The sequence below is a fragment of the Rana temporaria genome, chromosome 9 (genome assembly GCF_905171775.1).
Source record: "Rana temporaria chromosome 9, aRanTem1.1, whole genome shotgun sequence".
Taxonomy (NCBI): Eukaryota; Metazoa; Chordata; class Amphibia; order Anura; family Ranidae; genus Rana; species Rana temporaria.
The window spans coordinates 79,830,137-79,837,943 of NC_053497.1; the positions used below are offsets into that span (position 1 = coordinate 79,830,137).

The 7,807-nt window shown below is 39.1% G+C and overlaps 1 pseudogene; it reads right to left on the reverse strand.

The window, feature by feature from the left end:
• Positions 1–396: 396 nt before the first annotated feature.
• LOC120914649 lies at positions 397–551 on the reverse strand (annotated as a pseudogene).
• Between the last annotated feature and the right edge of the window lie 7,256 nt (positions 552–7,807).

Here is a 7,807-nt window from a genome sequence, read left to right on the forward strand (position 1 = left end):
CAAGGTTTTCTTAGGGAGAACTGCCGCTCAGATAGCAGCCTCCACCAAAACTAGCCCTTCCAGACGCTCCGTCAACCCGGCGGATTTGCATGGTTCTACCCCGTCTTACCACAGGGCATTACCAGCTCCTCCAACCGGATCGCTGACAGAGATAGCACTTACACCAGCCAGCCAGAAGGCCATACTAAAACTCGGCAAAAAGACCAAGACCAAGCGCAGCACCCATCCTCACCAGGAGCACCCTTCCAGATGGCTCAGACTCAACCATGGGCCGGCCCCCAGTAACTGTCGGGCAGCACAGCGTAGTCCCTGATGAATCCAACCTTCCAGGTGCAATGACGTCATTGGATTGCATCCACCCTCCCCATGTAGGAGGTGCTTCATCGCTCCGCTGACAACTGATAAGAACAGATACCACACTCGATCCTAGCCAAAAGGCAGAGAAGCGACAGGGAAGACACCACGATCAGCACGGCCAGAGTGCAATGGCCGAGCCTCGCCCTGGGAGAACCACCTTCATGATCATGGTGTCTCCCCTGCCAGGTAAGCGCAGCTGTCCATCTCCACAAAAATATTCACATAGTTGTAATAGCATGAATGGTCATCGCTTTCCCCTGAAGAAGCGCATTTTGCGAAACATTTCGGGACTGTGCGATTTCTTTGTGGCATAACCATAACTTTGCTATTTGATGACCACCATATTTTGTTATCCCTATTGGACCAATGGTTTTAGTGATTTGTATTTAATAAAACTATTTTGTACTTTTTACTGATGTAAGACGAGTTCTTTCTCATCATAACTGTAATATCAATTGCACCATTACAATCCCTTTTTTCCTCTCCTCAATGTTCTAATATCTTTGTTTGAGATGTCTACTTTTAGGCTGCATTCACACCTGAGCGTTTTGTCGCCTGAAGCGTGACGCTCAAAAACGCTAGAGGGAAAAAAATACATTATTCCCTATGGAGATGGTTCACATCTCCACTCCAAAACGCCTGACGCCGAATGCCTGAAGCTCAAACAAGTTCTGGACCCTTTTTTGTCACGCGAATCGGGCGGTTTGGGCATTTTTGAGCGTTTCTATTTCCCATGGAAAGTAATGGAAACGCTCGATTCAAGGGACTAGCGCGACAACGAGCGTTTTGTCGCTTTAATCAATAGAACATTTTACCCAGGCAGAAGATAAAAAAAATCTACCAACATAGCAACAAGTGATGAAAAGATGATAATTTTTCCTATTGGCTAAAATAAAAAACGTCGAAGTACAAAAACGTCGGACGACGCTGTATGCAAATGTGCAAATAAGCATGAATACGTGTGACAAAACGCCGGAATAAAACGACCGAACGACCTACGCTCAGGTGTGAATGCAGCCTAATACAAATTAATCCCTTAGTAGCCGATGTGACTCCCTAACTACAATACTTATTATCATACATATCAATACAGAACTCCTTCATACAATTGCAGGGTTAATTAGCACAAGCAACAATGGGTGAAAGACTCTTAGACATTATCCTAGAGTCATCCTAGAGTCATTTACATTATAACAGACAACAGACCGACAGGTGGCTGGAGTTGACATCAGCATATTCTAACAGCATGTGTCCCAACATTATGAATCAGTCTGAACAAGTCTGTGTGTCTTGGGGGGACATGGACCTGAATCCAAAATAACACCACCTCAAGGGTCCCCAGGCATACAGCTCACAAAGAGCACCGTTCCCCTAAATGCCAGGGCCCATAATTGCAAGGCAAGAGGCTAGCATTCAGTCCCCCCCAAAAGCCTCTGTCCCGGGTGAGTCTGTCACACTCCTGATCACAGGGAGCAGTAGATGAGTGTCCTGTCACTAGGCAGAACAGGGAAATGATTTGTTTACAAAGGCATCTCCCCGTTCTGCCTTTCCATGACACAATCGCGGGGCACCGGTGGACACCGAGTCTGCGGGTCCCGCGGGCGCGGTCACATAGCTCGCCCACTAGGCGGCAGATTAAAAGCAACGTACCTGTACATTGGTTTGCTTACCCGTGCCATTCTGCCGACATATATGTACGGGAGGCAGATGGCAAGTGGTTAAACTAATAAGCAAGAACCTTAATTGAACCTTAACTGACCCACAGGGTGTTAGTGTTGCCATGCAATTTTGTCACCATTACACTCGTCTCCTAGTCGCTTGATTGAGCTTAATTTGTTGTGGATTGCTTTTAAACTCATAAAATATATATTTCTTGTGTGAATGAGATATTTTAATTTGCAAAGAAATGCGAGTGTGGCACTTCTCTGAAATTTTAATGCTATGTAAATGGCATATTAATATTAACTAAGCAGAACTTATACAGAGTTCTTAATGTTGCCATCTGCCAGACTGTGCGTCAATGATAAATTATCTGTAATAAATCATAATTATAAGAATTTACAAATACTATTTATTTAATAAGGGTGGGAAACACATCAATTAGTATAATATCCACAGTATAACATTTTTGCATGACACCAAAAATATTTTTCTCCGCTCAAACATTTTATATCTGTAATAATGAAATGAGTTTATTACCGCCTATCAATGGATTAAAAGTTTTTTTTTTAACTGAATAAAAAGGTTTACTAAGGCCCACTAATCCTCTAAATATATACAAACTCAAGAACAAAAATTGAATATATTGTAAATTGCCAGTCCAGTGGCTGCATTTATTTTATTTTTTAACCACTTGACCTCTAGAAGGTTTTACCCACTTCATGACCAGTGCACTTTTTGCTACACAGTACTTCACTCATTTAGCTGGCAATTGCATTGGCATGCAACACTATGTGCAAATTACATTTTTATAATTTTTTTCCCACAAATAGAACTTTATTTTGGTGATATTTGATCATCCCTGTTTTTTTTTTATGTAAATGAAAAAAGAACGCATAAAAAAAAAAAAAAGAAACAAACACAATTTTCTACTTCATTAGAAAAACATATCAAATAAAATAATAATTTATTTCTTCATAAATTTAAGCCAAAATGTATTCTGCCACATCTTTTGTAACAAAAATCCCTATAAGTGTATATTGATTGTTTTATGTGAAATTTATAGTGTCTACAAACTATGGTATATATACTTAAATTTACATAGCTATAGATGCTATACTGTAATGGTGGTGATCAGTATATTATATTTTGACTGTAATAGGGCGGCACTAAAAGACACAATCTGAGAGGGACATTAACTGCTTGCTGACCGCCCACCGTCATTTTACAGCGGCAAGTCGGCTCCCCTGCGCGAGAGCATGTAATATAACGTCGGCTCTCACGCAGGCCACTAGGGCCCCGCTCGCCCCCGAATCCCGTGCGCGTGCCTGGTGGGCACGTTCGCCGCCGGGCACACGCGATCGCTCATTACAGAGCGGGGACCGGAAGCTGTGTGTGTAAACACACAGCTCCCGGTCATGTCAGGGGGAGGAGAAATACTGATCTTATGTTCATACAATGTATGAACAGAAGATCAGTCATTTCCCCTAGTGAGGCCACCCCCCTACAGTTAGAACACACCCAGGGAACATACTTAACCCCTTCCCCTAGTGTAATCCCCTTCACTGCCAGCGGCATTTTTACAGTAATCAATGCATTTTTATAGCACTGATCGCTATAAAAATGCCAATGGTCCCAAAAATGTTTCAGAAGTGTCCAAAGTGTCTGCCATAATGTCGCAGTACCAAAAAAAAAACGCTGATCGCCGCCATTACTAGTAAAAAAAAAATATTAATAAAAATGCCATAAAAATACCCCCTATTTTGTAAACGCTATAACTTTTGCGCAAACCAAACAATAAACAGTTATAGCGATTTTTTTTACGAAAAATATGTAGAAGAATACGTATCGGCCTAAAATGAGGGAAAAAAAAGTTTTTTTTATATATTTTTGGGGGATATTTATTATAGCAAAAAGTAAAAAATATTATTTTTTTTCAAAATTGTCGCTCTATTTTTGTTTATAGCGCAAAAACTAAAAACCGCAGAGGTGATCAAATACCACCAAAAGAAATCAGCGACGCAGTGCCGAATCACTAAAAGTGCTCTGGTCTTTGGGCAGCAATATGGTCCGGGGGTTAAGTGGTTAACTGATATAGAAAAAAGTTACATATATATTTTTTGTCAGGAAGGCAAAAAAAAGGCAAAAAAAATCATTTTTGAAGCATGATCCAATTTGCTCCAGCGGGGGAAAAAAATCTTCCCTGATCCCCTAAGAGGCAATTGGATATTCCCTGGATGAACTTTGCCTAATAATATTTATATCCAGTTATATTATGTGCATTTAGGAAATAATCCAGGCCTTTCTTAAAACAATCTACTGGGCTGGCCAGAACCAGCTCTGGTAGGAGTCTATTTCACATTTTCACAGCTCTAACTGTGAAGAAGCCTTTCTGTATGTGGAGATTAAGGGCCAGATCCACAGTCAGCGGCGTAATTTTAGGCAGGCGTAGCATATCGTAGTTACGCTACACCACCACTACTTTGAGAGGCAAGTGCTGTATTCACGAAGCACTTGCCTCTAAAGTTACGGTGGCGTAGCGTAAATCTACCGGCGTAAGGGCGCGGAATTCAAATGATGAACAGGGGGGCGTGTTTTATGTAAAATAAGCTTGATCCCACGTAAATTACGCTTTTTTCGTATGGCGCATGCGTGCGCATGCTCTGTATCACGTCGAATTTTCAAATTAAATTACGCCCGCTCAATGCCTAGACGATGTGAACGTAATTTACGCAAAGCCCTATTCGCGAACGTTTTACGCAAATGGCGGAAAATTCTACACTGGCCCGACGTCCACACTTAACATTGCGTAGGCCTCATAGAGCAGGGGTAACATTACGCCGAAAAAAGCCTTACGTAAACGACGTCAAAAAATGCGCCGGGCGGACATACGTTTGTGGATTGGCGTATCTAGCTAATTTGCATACTCGACGCGGAAATCAACGGAAGCACCACCTAGCGGCCAGCGTTAATATGTACTAAGACATACGTCAGTCGGATCTAGCCCAGCTTCAGGAGTATCGTGTTTTGTGGATACAAAACAAAGATACCCCGGAGCATCCTAGAAGTTATGCGGCGTATCAATAGATACACACGACGTAACTTCTTCATGGATCCGGGCCTAAATCTATTTTTCCTCTAGACCTAAAAAGTGCCCCCTTGTCCTCTGAAATGACTGGCTACTCTGCAATGACTGGCCCCTCTGTTGGAAACTTTTGATGTTTAAAACAACGTCCTGCTACCTCCATGTCTTTAGCCCGTTAGGTAATAGGGGCATTTAGCAGGGTGGTGAGTGGATTGGGGTGACCATTTAATGTTCCTATGAGACTTACAGACCTAATTGCCAAACTCCTCATATACAATACCCACTAGCTTTCATACTTACAGTATATGCTGGTGATTATGCTGGCTAATTTAGGATGTACTCACAATTTTGTTGTCATTATAGTCCTTTGTTCTATTCACATTTTTTTATTATCATATTCGATTACTCACATTTTATGACTGTCTGCAGTCTGTGGCCAGTTTATGAATAAAGAAAAAGGGAGTGAAACATCTGATTCTTTAAAATAAAATCCAAAAAACAGAATGTCAATCATATGTAGCTGACTGTAAATGTAAGTATTTGAATCATGCCCATTAGGCAAGCTGGTGATTTTTAAACGACATTGATAAATTATTTCTCCTATACCATCATTAGCATCTGATTCACAGATAATTGGGGAAAATGTAGTTTCATGTAAGAATTGGGTATCACTGAAAATCCACTGAAATAAATTCAATAATTAAAAATTCAATTTGATATCGGGCATGACGTTTAATCTGGATTGAGCTGCAGGTCACTAATGTGTTTTAGGTTCTACATAGATAAAGGAGTTAACAGTGTAATAACAAGAGACAGAGGCATCATCTTGTAACCAAAGAAAAAAAAAACAATTCTTTGTGAAAAGCGATCTGAGAGACTATGCTGGAGAAATAATGAATAACAAGATGAATCTTTGAACAAACCAAATCAAAGAAATTCCCGCTGCCCAGATCCCAGAGAGCACCGAATGGAGCTTCCTGCAGGAAACATTAGTCAGAAATTCTGAAAAATCCAAAATATTTTATAATTCATATGGTAGATACATACCGCTGAGTGCAAGGAATTCTTTCTGCATGAAAAGCCAGCAAGTGGCACCTCATTAAACAAGACCTAGACTTAATCTAACTTGGAAGAGATAAAAAAAGAAGACTTCATGTGAAGCTATCCAGCCTGAGGGCTTAATCTCAAAGCTTTCCACTGTAATGAATGAATTAAGTAGGGCAAGTGATTAACAACAAAAAAAGCTATTAACTTATGATAAAAACAAAATTCCACGTATTTCTATATTTTAGGTCCAATATAAAAAGAAAACTATTTAAAAAAATACAATATCATATCTGCTAACTCACTCAAAACCTTTACAATAAATGATGTATTAAAACCTACCAAACCAGTTAAAATATCACACACAAATGCCATATTTGAACTCGTTTTACTTCAATAACTTGCAGGTAAAAATACATACAATAAAAAAAACTGTTGTAAGTTTACACTGCTAGGCAAAATGGTAAAATAAAAATGTTAAAACTTGCAAAAATGTATGATCATGTTTGTTTAATATTGTTATGTTAGAGTTAAAGATCTCAAAAATTTTCAAAATACTATTTTAAAATCAAAACATACAACATCCAGTCAGCCATATACCACAAATCATCTAAATAGTATGCAAAATACATGAATAAATAGCTAATGAATAAATAATATTTTGAAATCTTAAGCCACTCTACATGACTGAAAGCAAGCTATCAACATTGCATATGCGATATGAAGATATATCACAAGCATTTATAACATATTCTAAAATGCTTTTTATTAATAGCAATCTACTGTTATATTATTGTGCTACTATTGCTTTAAAGAAAGCAAAAATAAAAAGAACCTGTTAAATACAAATGAAAGGACATAATATGAAAGTCAGATAAGAAAAAATAATAAATGTGGGTCAAAATAATCAATATCAATGTTCCTATTTAGATTATTGTTTTACTGGTGTTAAGGGGCCAATTTGTGACTTTAGACAGTAGTACTATTTCCAGCCTAAAACTCATAAACAGACAAATTATAAAGTTCAAAACATTTTTTTACTAGCAACCTTTTGGCAGTTATAATTGATATTTTATTTTTGACAGTTTTCCAAAATGTATGAATCATTTTGAAAATATTCATAAAAAATGTTTTCATGTACCCAAACATATGTATTTATAACAGCAGTGTTCTACACATGCTGGGATTTGAGGTTCTCTAGCGTTTCAGAGTAAAAGTGTTTTAGTAAAACAAAAAAGGAGATAATGCATTAAAGTGGTGTTAAACCCCAAGTAAAAATGGTAATATATTGGTAGCTGCATTAGTATTTTTGAAGCTTTTTTCCCTTGTTTTCACTTGGTGATTGGGCCAGTAATGTACTTCATGTAATTTCATTCTTGATGGAGGAGTAACAGAGCCAGCCCCCTTTTGGGCAGCAGCACTGAAGAGAGCGTAATGCTAGTGTGTAGAAACTGAACTAGGGGGCAGATTCACGTAGAAATCTGTTACGCTGCGGTGGCGTAACGTATCCCATTTACATTACACCGCCGCAGGTTTACAGCGTAAGTGCCTGATTCACAAAGCACTTACCTGTAAACTTGCGGTGGCGTAACGTAAAACCGCTTGGCGCAAGCCCGCCTAATTCAAATGGCGCGGGCACTATTTAAATTAGGCGCGTTCCCG